Below are 15,693 nucleotides of genomic sequence, written 5' to 3' on the forward strand. Positions count from 1 at the left end.
CAAATATAATTCGCATTTCGCTGCTTTTATACAATAACGCAGTATTCCAGAATACTACGATTTTGATCTAAGCATACAGCGACTAAAGCTCCCATCTTCGTCCGTTAAAAAAAATTAAGTAAGGAAATGGGTGGGTGCACGCTAAAGAAACTATTTGAATTCGACTCTGAAAACGTCTTATTTTTTAAGCAATATTCTAAAGTTGTAGTCTCAAATTGTTAAAACGCTATATAGTTAAATGCATCGCTTTTCCTATGCAACAATTTTCTTTTGTTTGTCCTCAATTCGTCTTTCCCAATTATTTCTTTAAAGTTATGTTCAAGCTTCACTCATTGTGAAAGCTTTTCAAACAACTTATCTATTATTAAAAGCATTATTAATACGCCCTTGGTCTAAATTCCGATCAAAAACATCAATGTAGTCTGGTTTTCTTCAAAACTGCACATTGATTAATGAGCGTTGTATCTTTAGTTTTTAAGAATGTTTCTCTTTGAAAATCTGAAACTGGTATTTCATAACTGTGTAATGCATTATTTTACAAAGTTACAAAATATTTTCATTTATTTCACATTACATATATAATTTATTGTGCCACCTATGTAAGCTGTACGCATTGACCTACCAATGCGGTATGTAAAAAATTGAATGAGAGAAATTTTTCAATGAATTAAATGGTTTGAGGTAATTGAAATCACGACAGGTATCAAATTCATCAACCATTGCTCCCACTGTCCACTGCTGGGCACGGGTCTTTTCTCAAGTGAGGGTTTTAGGCCTCCCTGGTCCAATGCGAGTTGAGGAGTTCACACGTTTTCCGAGGTTTGTGAACAATCATCGACGTGCAGGTTTCATCAAGATGTTTTCTTTAACCGAATTGGTAATTTAATGCTAACCATGGCAAAGTTCGCTCATAAATTCCGAAAAGCTCAGAGGTGCTAGGCCGGATTCGATCGAGCCCACGGCCTCTGCTTCCGAGGCAGTAGGTCAAACGATTAGGCTATCACGGCGTTTCCATCGGGTAGTAATAAAAACTCCAACAAGTAAATTATAAATGTGCTTATTCAAAATATGAAAAGTACTGTGTTATTAACTGAGCTATTGGTCTTGTCCAAATGGGGACAAAACTCTTGCTTTTTGTAATGTATACTCTATAAAAATAATAAGAAAACAGAAACAACCCAATGAAATACTGAAATTCCAAAAAGTCTTGCTGGCGTAAAACTACTCTATTAACTTTATCATATATTCATCATCATCATCATATACAGCCTGACTTCACCCACTGCTGGGTATAGGCCTCCAAGTTTCTGTGCCACTCCCCACGATCCCGTTATCTAATCTCACCCAGACTTATGAGATTTGTCAACTTGTCTCAGGGTGACGGGCACAGTGGCAGTGCCCGTCAGATCTTTGTGATGTAAAGCACTGCGGGGCACTACAGTAGTTATGGACAGGCATATCGCTTACCACCAGGCGTGCGAGTTGCTCGCTCCGTCACTTGCTATTGTAAAAAAAATCTGTTTATTTTTTAGTAACTCATTTTAACGCAGAATTTAGTATTATAATTAGCCTTAGTTCGCTACAATTTCATTCGTTTTTCGTATGATCCCTATTTACATCCTGGCAGTTACTGAGTGGATCTGATTGTTTACATAATATGCTTTACGTTACATTTCTTATAATTCGATATCGCAATAGGCAAAGTATATTTATCTAAACTTCAAAGAACACACAAATACCTACCTCTGAAATCTTTGAATTGCATTTTGTTCTATATTTTTATGTGTAAAGTATACACAAAATGCAATGTTAGTAAAAATGTACTTATGAAATGAAACTATTTTTCCGGATTTAAATCGCGTATATTTGTTTTTTCAAACAAACTTCTTAAGGTCCTGGGGTTTGTCAAACCCCAGGTCCTTGCAAAAGATCCGTTATCTACCCAGGATGATGCGAGAGGCCATTGAAATTAAAAAACATCCTAATTTCAACAGGGAACATGGTTTCTCAGTACCATCAGTTTGGGATCCAGTATTTCCTCTAACGAAAAATCCCAAACAGACATAAGACTTAATATTAATATGTTTTAGTTTATTCTAATTTCTATTGTTAATTAATAATAAATTGAACTTAATAAAAATTCATTCAATAAAATAATTTGTAAAACTTAATGTTGCGTAAATTGGAATGTTTTCTTTGTAAAATTAAAAATAAGGTATTTAATTAATAACTATTGTAACTGTAGTGAAAAAAAAAGGGTGGTTTGCATCAATATTAGACATAACTGGTTGAAGACTGTACCACCTCAGTCAACCGTGACCATGAGACCTGTAAAGGGCCCGAAACGTTGGTTTGTTTCTGTCCCTTCACTTGGTATTATAAAATAGTTATTTGTTATGCAATGTTACAAAGTTGCATGACGCGAGTGCTTGTATTGAATCCTGAATACAGCGAGGGTTTCAAGGCACAAAACGCAAAACAATTTTTTCTGCCGAGCGAAACACACAACTTTTCATCTCACTATTGAGAGGAAAATGGCAGATGAAAGAAAAACAGTTGAACTATATATATAACAAATCAGGTTAGTTCTTCGAAGAATTAAAATAATTAAATAATTGTTTATCGTTGTCAATTTAATGTCAACAATAATAACAATAAAATGTACCAACGGATTTATATTACATAAATAATATCCGACAAATCGCGTGGTTTAACGTGTCATTATATTTTTTTTCATCGAAAAAAAAAGTTACGTGCACCACAGTCCATCGTCACGTTCGAATTCCAAAAACCATTTCCACGCTAACGTGGAAAAAATGCTTTTACGCGCCGACTTCTAATGAGAAAGAAAGACTTTCCGAGCTAGTGAGGTGAAAAAAATATTATTTGTTCTTAAAAGTCGGAAAACTCCTTAACGAAACTAAACGTACCTATGTATTTGTTTAAATTCATGTCAAAAGTTCATAAAAAAAAGGCAAGTGGAATGTCGTATACAATTTTGGTGCTGTACATTTTGTTGCTTCCAGAAAGTTTCCTGCCATGTTCCAGGTACATTAATCTTAACTAAATGTTACCAGTGACCTATTTAAGGGGACGCGCCCTAACTTTAGCCCGTTGTTAACGTCGACGATAATGGTGTTTGGATAGATAGAGCGTTCACCTTTCACGGTTTTAATTTAACTAAACGCTTCGCAGAGTTTAACAAACTTTTCCATTAGACTTGGGTGTAAATACTGTTTTGTGGAACAGTCGGGCGTGTTACCAGAGACTGACATGAGATGTCGCTGTACTAATTGCAATATTGAGTTTATTGAATATCGCGATGTCTTGCTCCGATGATAATATCATATATTATTAATTTTGAATTGAAATTACTCTACTAGTTTGTTATAATTATTTATGATGAAATTCCTTCGATCTCTGATATCTGAATCTGATAGGACTCGAACTTGCGTCTATAAGTCAAACTAGAGTTTAGTTTAGTTTAATATCTTTACTTTTTTAAATATTCAAAAGATATTTGACATACGGCGCAATATAAAGTCACTCCTAAAAAGTTGTGTGTTATCGTGCCGTTTACGAAGGAGGGTATCAGTAGTCGGTAACTTCCGGAACCTGGAACGACGGGAACTAAGGTAACGAGTGTCAACATGTAACCGTTGAAAGGTAAAAGGAGCCAAGCCACATTTAAATTGATGCTGAGTTTTTTTCTACAATACCAAGTAACGGGGCGAACAATTCGTGGGCTTAGTGGTAAGCGACACGCATGTCCATAACAGTTGCAGCGTCACTCAGAGCTTTAAACCCGCAAGGATCAGACGGAGGGTGACGGGCGCAATGGCCATTAAGACATAACGTCGTCTTACTTTTTTTTCACTTAATATTTCATTCATATTCACACACTGGCTTTTATCTATACTTAAAATAATGCATCCAAATTAACACCCTTGATAAGAAATTTAAAATAAATGCAAAGTTTTGCCATCTCCTGTATAATCACTCTTTTTAAGATACGAGCTTGAGAAAGTAAGGCATCGATAATGTGACAAGTCCCACGTGCCTGTAATTTGGCCGGGAAAAGTATTTGTATGGCCTACATTTATTTCTCTCGTGAGTTTGGGTGTTGTTCGTGGTTGTCTATGTGTATGTCCATCGCAACCGCGATACAGGGTTTCTCTAGTGCGGGGCTATGAGTTTATGCGTTATTTTTGTTATTATTATCTTAATGAAATGTTGTCGTCAACCTGAACGTGGTGGCGAGCTATGTAACAATAATGCGCCTGACATCACAGCATTTATGCTTATATACTGATATGAAACTAGATTAACTTCAGACCAGAAGTAATTCAGCACGTTTCCCAAATTAGTTCTACCGGCAATTAAACCTACGGTGCAAACTGCTGGGCCATCGAGGTCGTTATACTGTACTACCGTGTCAAAGCAAAATACTGTAGTATGAAAAAGAGTCTTTTGAGCTAAAACTACTAATCGGATTTTACAGTTTTTTTTTCTAATTTTCGAGGTTAATAATATAACAAGATGCGTTTATAGTATATTTTTAATCGAGGGACTAAAATGAGCCAATATATATCCGAGGTGGTTAGACACCCGAGCTTTAGCGAGGTATTAGCTTTTAGTCTCGAGGTGAAAACTTTACTTTTCACTTCGATTGCGAGAAAAAAATATCATTTTCGCTCTACATCAAAATTACGAACCAAAGTTCTGAAGTTTTCGCGGTATTTTTTTACAACCATACACAGATACAACAAACGCACTAACGCGGGAAAATAATATGCCGTCACCGTCTATGCGGAAAACGTACGTAACTAAAACCGAGCGTACTACTTACTGGCTGTTTGTTCACTCGAAGTAAATTAAAAATTAGGTACTTTTTACTCCCTAGGGATTAAAGGAAGCACTTTACTCCCGCTACGTAAGCGCCCAGTTACACGAGGCGAAAGTTTTCGCGCGGCCGCCGCGCGGCGACCACCCAGTTACCACGCCTTCATGAACATTAATGACGAAATTGAATTCTATTTACTAGGCAACAACATTTCAATTCCTCTGAACAATTTGCCCATAGAAAAATTCGTAAGGTCCGCTGGTTCCTTTCGTGGCTTAGTTTGCATAACGTCTGGCACGGTTTGCTAAAAGACGTTGGTTCGAATCCAGCCGGATCGAAGGATCTTTTCTAAGTGTTCGATCTTTGTATTAATAATTATTATAACAAACTAGTGAAGTAATTTCACAAAAAATAATTGAATCTCATGGTGGTGTAAGATCCTGCCATTAAATAAAAAAGAACTTAGTGACTCTTAATATTATTTCTTATGCGTCTTCGTTACCAACCACACCAAGCAGAACCAAGGAAACTACATTACCATAAACTTCCAATAAATGTATTGATTTTTTCCTTGCCCTGCTTGGAAGGAAGTAAATGTTGAGTTCGGGAAGTAACGTTTATGGAAACAGCTGTGACAGTTAACTATGAATAGTTAATATATTAAATACATTCCTAGGGCTGCCTCCGCAGCTGAGCTGGCGGAAAGAATGCAGAATAAAAAGTAATAAGTACAAGGATCTCGGCACCGACTACCTATTTACAGCCTTTGGAGTCGAAACCCTTGATCCGTGGGGTCGTTTCATCTGTCCAAATTTTATCCAAAAAATTAATAGACAGTCTGGTAAACCCAAGGGCCGGCAGCTACCTTGCCCAACGCATTAGCATAGCCATACAAAGGGGGAACGCTGCCAGCATCTTGGGCATTTTGCCGCGGGAACCCAATTTTATTCATATAATTTAATCCAAGTTTTACTTTCTAATATTTAAGCTTTTATTTTACCTTATATTATGAAAATAAAATAAATATTACTTTAATACATACCTAGAAGCTTAGCTTTCCTGCACGAAGTACGAACCGGTCACGTTGTAAGAATCATAATAATAAGCAGTTATTCTGAAAATGGAGCTTTTTCGAACAACGATGCTACTTACCATGAAAATGTATAGTTGACGGTATATTATTTGCACCGATTCGTTTTATCTCTTTGTCTTTCGAGTACAATATGACAAAAGAGTGAGCCGTCGGTAACGCACGTGCCATCTGTATAGTGCAAACAACTAGTCTAAACACTTGTACGCATTGGCACTTAAGTCTTAACCTGATAATCTTCACGCGGGACTGGCTTTGCTGAATTATTAAGAAAATAGTCGGTAGTCGGTAATTATTATTATTATTTCGGTAAATAAATGACCTTATGTTTAAAGTCTGTCTTTTTGGAAGATGGAGTTAAATGACAGTTCATTGCGCAAAAGTGTTGTCCGCTTACAAGCAGCTAGTGTTTCCAGTGGATAAATATTCTATTCACTATCGACTTAATGTTGGTTACACAGGTAATAAATAGCCGAATTTGTTTCATTTCAATGATCATCGGCCCATTATTCGTCCAACTGTTGGGCGTAGGTTCATTTAAATTGTCAATTTTTGTAAACTCATATTTACATACACTGCATTTAAAACCATGTCTATTAAATATATAAAGAGGAGACATATTTTAAAGTCAGCATGTTCTTGTTAAAATGTATATGAATAAAATTTGCATTTGATACTAGTAAGCCAGCTATCAAAATAAGAATGAAAAAGATATCGATCAATCTATCGATAAGACTATCGATAACAACTACATGACTATTTAAATTTTTATGAAAACTGGCAATCCTACAAATGTCATTTTATTCTAAGAAATAATTCAAAACTAGAATTCAGAAAAAGCCTTAGTGGGCCCGTGACTTGTACGATGGACCAAGAACATTAAATCCGTGTACGCCTTAAGTAAAAGAAGTGTTAATGGTTTTATTACACTAGTGTAATATAAAATATCAGCTGTTCCAAGCGATGACATTCATCAGTACAAATAATATTTCGTCAACTATACGTGGATAGCGAAGACTTTGGAATAAATGGATTGACCTGTTGTAATTTGATACGATGCAGACTGATGGGTATGCCCTTCGTAATTCGCATTAGGGTCCATGTCATTTCGGCGAATGAAGCCCGCTAATAATGGCTCATAAAACCAAATCGATTTTAGTGATACATTAGTGTAATTGAACGTTAATAGAGTACCTAACGACTGAAATTTATAGAGCGAACGTTGGCAGAAGAGTGTTGAAAGATGAACTAGAGTATCTCACCCAGGATGAGGATATCATTAAAGGTCAGGACAGAAATAAAATTGATGACAGACGCCTATGAAAAAAAGTGAGTAGCATTACAACTCCTTGTGAAAGAGTTCGTCCAGGGACGTACTAGGCAGTACCTTACCTATTTCAGCCGCCAAGCGGTAAACTGATCATTACTGTGCTCTGCTTTTGAAGGATAAGGGTGCTGGTGAAATTACAGGCACATGGGACTCGTCAACATATGTCTCAATGTGATGGGCGCAATGGCAGTGCTCCTAAGATCTTTGCGATTTAAAGCTCTGAGAGACATTGCAACTGTTATGGACAGGCGTGTGGCTTACCACCAGGCGCACGACTTGTTCGTCCTATCCCTAGACATAAAAAAAAAACTTTCAGTTAAAACGTGATTAAACAGTCATGTTTTGACTGCCTAAATACCTAGCTTACAAATATGGAAACCTACTTGTGAAATAGTCTCTATAGTCCCGTTTCTCTTGGAATTTTCGAGACCGCACGGTCTCGATTTTATTCAAAATCATTGATTCAAAACGCGGAAATGCTTCGAGAATGAAAGCCCGAGCCTCTCAAGCAAAATGACTATATCTTTAAAGTATGCCATGTTAAAAATAGGAAGAAAAACTGGCACCTATGAAAAAACCCAGTTACTACCTATATGGAAGACATGTACTGTCAGCAAAGTTGAAGCCTTCCCAGACCTAAGTTTTCTTTGCATGCGGAGATTGTATCTAGTGCCGTCCCTTATTTCATTGTTCTTTTTTGTTAAACCTTTTCTATATTCAGTAAAAATATGAAGTAACCTTTAAGTGAGTCTGTACAACCTCAAATGGCTTTAGTTGGTTCCGCATTACAGTGAAGGTGTTGAATCAATCACGTTGGAAAAAATATATAGTCAATTTGTGATGTACACTGATTACTATAAGGTGTGAAAACACGATTCCTAAACATGTTTACGATGGAAAAAACACACCGCTGTATTCAATAGGTACTTAACATATGCCAATGTTTTTTTTTATATAAACTGAACTAATTATAACACGTACAGTATACGATACATTTCTCAAATGGCTGTAATTTCATTAGTAAAAGAATATAGTCTGAAATAAAGCTCGATCGCTCGATCCAATCAAAATGAACCGTAGTAGTACGGGAAAAATTTGAATTCCAGCTGAGGTAGTGTCTGCTCTTAAATGACATTAATTAATAATAATAACGCACACACTTCTTCACACAAGAATTCTTAACGTGGTAACACGTTGACTTTGCTGACAGTATGTACGAATCATTGCTAAACTTCTAAGAGCACGTGTTCTTTACGTCGAATAGCAAAACCTTTTCTGTTTTTCTAATAAAGTCACGTCATCAAAATAATACAAACTATTTACGTGAAACAAATTATGTATATGTGAAATGTTATAGCTCTTCTATTTAAGCATACAAAAGTTACCGATTAATTTCATTCGTAGAATCTTTAAACCTCTCTCCTGAAAAGTTTTAATTTTGCAGATGTGACCTTATTAAACCAAGGTTGCGAAGTAATTAATTTGTAAGAAAGTATATTTATTTCTTATTCCTTTAGGCAGTGATTTGTACCCTAATCTAGGACAATAGGCATCTGGGATTAGTACCTACAACAACAAAGTACTATCTACTTTGAAAGTAGAAAAATTATACACGTTCTTAACCGCCTATTACCTTGTTTTCACATCACTTTTTCCTACACCAATTAACTATTCATTGATATTTTCTAATACATACCTTTAGAGGGAAGGAAATCGTTAACATAGTAAAAACTATGTCCGTGTGTCTGTCTGTGACCACACCTCGCTTTTACAAAAACATAATTTATAATACTAGTTTAGAATGTTAGTGGAACATTGTGTTTATTAACATGTATGTAGGTAAATTTTATTGGATGTATATTATAAAAATAGTATACGAAGTAAAAGTAAGGTTAAAAAGTCGTTGAAAACCAAATATAAAGATCCGCCAAATAAACGCCTAGAGAAATTCGTGAGGTCCGCTGATTCGTTCCGTGGCTTAATTGGCAGAGCTGGCACGGTTTGCTAGAAGACGTCAGGTCGAATCCGGCCGGATACGACCTGAGGACTTTTTTTTGTTAATTAACAAAACTATTTAATAAAACAAAAAAATTTAAACTATAACTGCCTCCGTGGCCGAACGGTTACCATGCCGGACTGCCACACAGAGGTCCCAGGTTCGATTCCCGGGCCGGGAGAAATATTTGTATGGCCTACATGTATATCTTTCGTGAGTTTGGGTGTAATTTGTGGTTGTCTATGTGTGTGTCCATGGCACCCGCGTCACAGGGTTTCCCTAGTGCGGGGCTTGTCGGGTGTGTGCTTTATTATTATTATTATTATTATTATTATTGGAGTAATTTCACAAAAAAATTGAAACTTCAATAAAATATTTAAGTATACGAAGTAATTTTATTTATAAAAATTTTTGGCACCCTATACTTAAGAGTCTTATGAGTCTGACATGTCAAGTGCCCAACATCAAAATTCCTATAACATGTGATGTGCCCAACACCAAAATTCTTATCACAGGTGATGTGCCCATCACCAAAATTATTATACTACTTCTACGTATATGAGTTTATTAATGATTATTATGTAGTGCGCTTATAATGACATTCTTCGGTTGCACCCCTTTGGCATATCGACTGTGAATTGGCAACCAGTACTATCTCAATTTTGACAACTTTACAGATCTTTCTAATTTGTGCTTCATAGGTGAAGAAGGAAATTGTTTGCGTCATTTATATAGCATGTAGTTTATTAAATAAAAATACGTAGTGTACATACATACATGTGTAATAAAAATATTTAAAAACTACGTGTTATTATTTAATAAACCAGATACTATATAAATGACGCAAACAATTTCTTTCAAGAAATTGCTACATAGCGATAAGGCCGCCTGTTGTACATTAACTTACTACTGTTGTACCTAAGTTACTATACTATAATTAATTATATAATAATATATTTATAATTAATTATATACTTTAATTTTATGTGCAATGAAGAATATTTCATTCTATCATTCATTCAAAATTCCTATATTAAATGATGTGCCTAACGCGTCTTGTGCACAGTTAACGTGAGTTATATAGGTATATTGTAACTGAAAGTATAATCATTTAACAACAAAAATTTTATTACCATTGGTCTAATTTTTTAGAATTTTAATTAGGTTATCGTGAATGTTTTCTACTCAATGATTTTCTTATCGACCAGAAAATGCATTAAGCTCTTGAAGCATTATAAACAAAACTTACCTATTTCGATTTAAATTAACAAATAGCTAAACGAATAATATGATCAAAAAGACATTAGGCACGTTCCCGTCACTCATTTTAGTAATTTTATTAAAATAGAATAATAGGTATGCCAGTATAACAATACAAGAATTGTTAGAATACTTGTTTTTTTTATTATGTCAAGTGACGGGACGACTAGCTCGTTAAATCGCAAAGATCTGAGGCGCCCTGCCACTGCGTCCGTCACCCTGAGACATAAGTTGACAAGTCCCATGTACCTGTAATTTCACCAGCACCCTTACCCTTCAAAACCGGAACACAGTAATACTGACATTACTGCTTGGCGGCAGAAATTGATAAGGTGGCATTACTTCCCCGGACGAACTCTTTCACAATGAGCTCTACTAATACTAACTGCTTTTTTACTGATCTAGAATTACCTATACCTAATTTAGAAAAGATAATATAACATCCTGTGTGAATAGCCAGTTAGTATGGCGCAAACCTACACAGCCCTCCTCGTCGTAACTAACGTAATCGACATTTTTAACGAAATTGAGTTATTAAAATATAAGGAATCGGCAAAACGAGATCTACAACCCCCTCTAATCGGTTTTTTTATATCTTATTTAGTTTCAGTTTTATTGTTAAGCAAAAACAGTGGAATCTGATTTTTCAAAGAAAAAGACACTTTAGGCGCCACTATCTCCAAAGTGCAAATACGTCAGTTAAAACAAGGAGGGCAGTATAGGATTGCGCCATACCTACTGCCTATCCACACAGGATGTTATATTAGCATTTCTAAATTAGGTGTTGGCAGAGATTAACCGGCACTTTGTATTTACCGGATTAAAATCGGGTTAAAATCCAATAAATGCCCAAAATCGAAGGTAAAAACGATTTAAACTAAATATTTGTTTGAGTTTTGTTCAAATTTAATTATTTATTTATTAAGATTTACCAACGTTTGAGTACATTGTTACAAACATAGAAACTTATGCTAGAAACAAGTTAAAACTAAATGCATCAAACAACTACAGGTAAATACCTCTTGCAATTAGTTACTAGACAATGCAAAAACAACTTGAATTAACATCAAAATAAACAAAGTATACTTAATAAAACATTTGGTTTACTACAAAAACAATCACAAGTGTAACAAATATTTTTGAATTAAAAAAAAAGTCGCTGTAAAAAGAGAAATAAAATAATTAGGTAATTAATTCGAAATTATAATAACAGAGCGAATCCTGTTAGGTGAGTCAGTGTGAATATCCAATCGGTCACTATATTCATTTACCAACTTCTGGTCTGAAGGTCTCTATACAACTGAGCAATATTCCAAAATACTTCGCATTAGGGAATTATGCAAAAGTATTTTAGTTTTGTTATTAATTAATTTAATGATATTATTACAAAATGGTTATTGCTTTCTGATCTATAAGATCAACATTTGCTTTTCTATTGCATCGGTTCGCTTGAAAATCGCATTGAAGTAATTCGATCCAAAAAATCGTTTGGTCGTATGCACTTGAATCGATTTTCATAAAAATCTAATCTTAATGTACATTCTTAGTAGTGAGAATCCACAAAATTGCAACATAGTGGAATAAGATTGCAAGGTGAAATTCTGCGGAGTTGCCTTTTTTTAGTCTAAAAAGATTTTTACATCGCAATTTGTAATAAGTATGGAATTATTCCGTATTCCATATTCACCGTTACTGACCCCCACGGTAATAGGCAGAAATGGATTAAAACCCGCCGCTTTGGGTGAAAACCGTGCGGATTGATTGGGTTTTGACCCACTGCTCATCTCTGGGTATGGGTGATTCTAGGTCGGCAAAAAAAGTAAGCAAAATTGATAAAAAGCTGAAATTAATTACGTTTGCATATCAAATCAACAGGTTGGGCTTGACAAACATTCTAACAAGCGTAAGCCGGGCGTTTTTCATTAGCACTTTCACGGCTTATTTGTCATTTCACGTGTAATATTCGCATTATTCGCTTGTCACGTAATCATGTTAAGGAGTGTTTATTTGTTGAAGGACAGTGTTTAAAACATTATTCCTACCATTAACTGAATGTTATTTGATAGTAAAGAAGATAATAATAATATATCTTCCAGTAGCGAGGCGTAAAAATTGTGGTTAGTAAAGCCGGAGCAAAATAAAAAATACTTACCTTAAGAAATAGTGGCGCCTTGGCGGCACTTATACACAACTTATTAACACACAGGTACTAGTGTAGTTCATTTCATTGGTTAACTTATTCTATACTCAAAATTTAGCACAAAATGTAGTATTTGATAATACGTGGAAAATTTTAGGCAAGCCGATGAAAATCGAGTTATATGAACGCCTCGCCACTGATATATTCCCGTGTAATTCTCAGAGTTGTGAGAGTTTATGTTGTAGTAGGTAACATTTATGACTTCAATTTTTTTAACTGGCGTACATTTGTTAAGTAGCAAAGTCAAGAGACGCATAGGTAAAAACAGAGAACTCCTATTGACCATCAAAAGTAAAGTAACTGTTTATCTAGGACATGTAATTAAAAATGTCGAGGAAGCAAGTAGATTACAGAAAAAAGGCGTGGCTTGTTAACAGTAAAGAATGAATGAAGTAGTAAAACTTATCGCTAACAGTGAAGGAAAACATCGCGATGAAGAAGTTTCTATAGATTTAGTAGCACTGCGTTCCGGTTTTAAGGTTAAGGGTGCTGATAAAATTACAGGCACACAGCCCTTTTCAACTTATGTCTTAAAGTGAGGGGTAGTGCCCCTCAAATGCAACTGTTATGGACCGGCGCGATGTGGCGTTGTGGATGATGACGTAAATCACATACAAATGATCTCGAACCTTGCTATCCTTACTGATTTTTGAATATTTATACCGAATATGGTGACTCCATCCAAAATACGACAACAAAAAGTCGCGACGAAAGAAAACGAATCTCTACCGATTTTTTTTACAATTGATTCAAAGCCAGTGTACAAAATTGTAACGGCTGATATGTAGTGACTATTTCATCGGTTTTAGTTTTCGATATACATCGCATTGTATTATGATGAGTTTATGGAAACAATTTGATACCAAATAGGATCTAAACATCTGGAGATCCCAAAGAACATTTCACTGACCCTTTAAAGGAATTCATGGAATAAGTTAAACGAAATGTTTATATCACAAGTTGAAATCAATAGCGTCACTATACGAAAATCTTGCTTTTTGAAATTTAACTAAATGTGCCGATTTGCTCGATTTTTTACATCATATTTGATAACACGTGTTATCAGACAAATTCGAGTAAATTGCTTACACAACAGCCTATATTTTGCCAAGCGACACTTTGGAACGAACATGCGAGTAACGAACTTAGAGTGATCTATGTGAGTAACGAGCTTTGCCGAATAAAACTGAGAATCAGTGAATTCAGAACTTTAAAACCCTCCCCTGTAAACTTGGCAATTTCGACATACGATACTCTACGTAGGAGGGGTCAATATAGGTACGCGATTTAGATCAGAAAAAATATTTTCATTTCGTACCTCATTTCAAACCTAAGAACTCGATATTAACTAAGTAATTTCACAAACGTAATGGGCATTACCTGAAAATTGAATGAAATGTTCTCAAAGGTAATTGTACCTAACTTACCTTTTTTTTTTTTTTGTTTTTGTTTTTTGGCGTGGGGAAATCCTCCGAGGATACCTCTCCGCCGCAGGGGCAGCGGGAGGTTAAGCCGGACTTCTACCGGCTAAAACCCCACGGTGGCCTTCTTGGGTGCTCTAGTGGGAAGGATCCGGGATCGACTTTGCGCACCGGAACCCCCCCAGCACCTAGGAGGAGCTACGTCCTCCCCTCCTCTCCTCACGACGAAACGGGCCACACCGCCCCGTCGTCCTCCTCGCGGCTGGTACCTAACTTACCTAATACGACCGGACATTGTCGCTGGACTCTGCGACTGGCATCTCCGGCACTTAGCCTGGAGAGCTTGTGGAGGATAACCTAGATATCCGAACCTCACCAGCCGCTTAGGTTATTGGGAACTGGAGAGACTCCGTTTTTCGGCGTCTGGAAGTGCGCGTGGCTTACAGCTCCGCCACCAATGAGGAAATTTGGTAGTGGACTTTAGAGTCGACGGCTTAGCGGTGGCAACCGCTAGTTGTGCAATGCGCAACGGGAAGTGAGAGTGCCTACAGCTCCGGTACCTATCTGGAAAATAGGGAGGGTACCGTACCGGGTGTACACCCGGGACGGCTCACCCGAGGCTCTAACCTCTTGAGAACCGGATAAAGTCAATGACAACGGTCTGTGACAACCCTTTACACTGGCTGAGCTGGGGCCAAAAACTGAACTTATAAGGCTCTTGTGCGCGCACAGGTTATGGTAGCCTTCCCGCATAACTAAGAGGTTAATAGGGAGGGTCACTATAATCAAAACTTATGTAGAAAAGACATGGGAGCTGTACCTAACTTAGTGCTACGGATAACAAGTTACTATGTAGACACTGTAATGCTGATGCTAGTATCGACTGATTTAAGAGTACGTATTGTTACTAGAAGTTAATAGTGTATAATTAGTACAAATTGAAGACCTCCAAAATAACGATCAACGAAAACAAGTGACTGTGTCTTCTCGAGCTTTGTGCCTTATTCGAAAAGGTGACGTCACTCGAGAATCTTAATCGAGATTTTGAACTCTGCAATCTGATAGCGATTAGCATACACGAAACAGGTTTAGCGTTGTTGCTTAATCCTGCGAGGGCATGTAGTAGTCATCGTGAGGACTCTTGGTTGTGTTATTGACAAGAATGTTTCTTAGTAAATTTATTTTTATTGCAATACATTTTGCACATACTTCTGTTTTTCTTCTATACGGTAATTATAAATAAAGATGGTTGAAGTATTCTCGAATAATACAGAACTTGCTGCTTTCTCTGTCTTCTTGAACGTAGGCTAAATTTTAAGACGGAGTCACCGGAGTAGAAGCGGTAAAAATTGTTTTGATAGATCAAATGGTTTAGGTGTTTACTGTTAAATAACGGTCTTACAAAAAATATACGATACACCTAAGGATATTGTCTAAACAATTTGCTAATTTGTTACACGATAGAATGTACATCATATAAAATCAATAAAACGAATTATTTAAGAATATATTATCTATCTTTGCACATAATTTTTATATGAAGAATTTTCTCT

The 15,693-nt window shown here is 36.1% G+C and overlaps 1 protein-coding gene across 3 annotated transcripts in view; it reads left to right on the forward strand.

Moving 5' to 3' along the window:
* The window catches only part of LOC113238212, a 66,510-nt gene that overhangs the window by 16,745 nt on the left and 34,072 nt on the right, over positions 1-15,693 (forward strand). The window lies entirely within an intron of this gene.

Source organism: Hyposmocoma kahamanoa, unplaced genomic scaffold (assembly GCF_003589595.1).
Source record: "Hyposmocoma kahamanoa isolate Upper Pololo Valley unplaced genomic scaffold, ASM358959v1 103, whole genome shotgun sequence".
NCBI lineage: Eukaryota > Metazoa > Arthropoda > Insecta > Lepidoptera > Cosmopterigidae > Hyposmocoma > Hyposmocoma kahamanoa.